A 2,073-nucleotide genomic window follows, 5' to 3' on the forward strand; every position below is an offset into this window, starting at 1 on the left:
AACTGCTCTGCTAAATGCTGTGTGCCCTCACAGTACAATTTCACCAGGGAGCTATACCTGTAACACTCCCAATAATGGGCCTCATCAAGCCTTCTCCAGCAACAGTGACCGCCAGGTCAAAAACACCAGAGAGGAATAAGGTACACACCCTAACCCACCCTCTTCAGCTGTGTTCGATACCAGTGATCCTAAATGGCCTAATCAACAGCAAAATAAAATAAATTTAAAAAATGATCTGTAGAATGAGTGGCAGACTGCTGGAATGAACAAGGCTTAGACATATGCAGCCCCATAATTTGGCTTCCCTTCTCTCTGTGGCATTCAGGTCTTTCCCCGAGTCCAAACACAGAGGCGCAGGTGAGAGCAGCTGTCTCAATATCTAATGTTAGCGGACAAGCAGCCGAGCCCCGACTCCCCTTCAATACACTCCAACGTGTTCACTGAAGGAAGTGCGCGTGTTGACATTTAAAGAGCGGCCCTGCGCGTGGTGGAGCTCAGGTTTCATAAAGAAAAGAATGACGTGTTTAAAGTGTGGACATGCAGCTGTAGGGTCTGTTTGCAAAAGCGTTTTGTGTGAGAAAAAAACGAGTGAAATTCTTCACGACGGCACAGAACGTGGTATGAAAATAAATTCCCCTCTCTTCCATTCCAGCCGCTTCTAAGTATTGTTGGGCCCGCGAGAGACGATCGTAAAAAGGACGATAATATATTAGAGTGAGTGTGTTCCATTTCGTAAATGAGTTTCCGGGCGCAGATAAAAAAAAATATAGTCGGAAAAAACATTCCGGTTCATGTAAGGACACGCATTCCGAAAGACTGTCTGCTGCACTATAGGCCTTCTGTAAAGATTAGTTAAATACAGCGAGGTTCGCTCCGTATTACAGGCGTTTGGCTCCGAAGCCCCCGGCCATATTGATTAGCACATAATTACACAGTGAACCCTTGCCATCGGAGAAACGCCCAACGCAGCCCTCTTTCTGATTACGGCAGTGTATTTCCGTGCCCGGAAATACGGGGTCAGCGGGAACGTTTTTTTTTATGTCCCATCTCAGTGCTCACTGTGTTATAGCCTACGCCATTGGATATTTTTAATGACTTTTTGTATTTTTAAAAACGACAACGGTATGTCGTTGACAAACCGTGAAAACAGACCGTGGGTGGTTTTCGGACTTCGCCAAATCGCCGCGTTGCTGCTTCAGCTGTGTTCTTTGGACTCCGAAGCGTTCGTCTGCCTGGGTCACATTGGTGCTACGGTGTTATAATGATGAATGAGTCTATTTGCCTTCCCATTTCTATGACTACAGTAATGCTTGGACAAGGTCATAGAAACAGGACTGTGAGCAGGACCCAGCTTCCCTTTATTTCAAATAGTTGTATCTGTTTAATCTCTTAATAATCAATAACTAACTTTAAGCTTGCCAAAACAATTTGTAGTGTCATATTCAAGATTTAATTAGGAAATACAAACCAGACACCCCGACAGAGGTGATTCATGTGGAGGTAGAAGATCGTAACCATTGACAGTTGGATATTTTTTATATATATAAGAGGTCAGCTTGGGATCTTATATTTCACTGGATTTGTTGCTTTGTTGCTGGATATTTATGCTGACATGATAGATCACAACATTTCCCATTAGAGTTTTAGAGTTGCCATTAAAAACATTACACCTTAATTCAAATCATGCGGTGCTGATATTTGACTGACTTACTGTATACATGTCATTGTAATTTAATTGACTGTTGTGAATATCCAAAAAATAGCTTCTGAAGGTTTTATTTTTCAGAAAGATACTGTGCAAAATCAGAAACTGTATTTTTTCATTTTAGAATATAAAATGATAACTGTTTATGATCATAGGATAGAGAGGGTAGAATACAGTTGACAGTAATAATGCAGAACTGATTTTATGTTGGCTGCCACTAGAGGACAGTGTTTAATTTATTTTCTCTTGGCTCAATCCATCATTTTAGTGACATTCATAAAATGAAGTTTAAAAACTCTCTCTCTCTCTCTGTCGCTGTGTATGTGTGTATATTTTAAGAGCTCAACGATCGTTAACCATTTAAGGTC

This window comes from Anguilla rostrata, chromosome 6, assembly GCF_018555375.3.
Source record: "Anguilla rostrata isolate EN2019 chromosome 6, ASM1855537v3, whole genome shotgun sequence".
Taxonomy (NCBI): domain Eukaryota; kingdom Metazoa; phylum Chordata; class Actinopteri; order Anguilliformes; family Anguillidae; genus Anguilla; species Anguilla rostrata.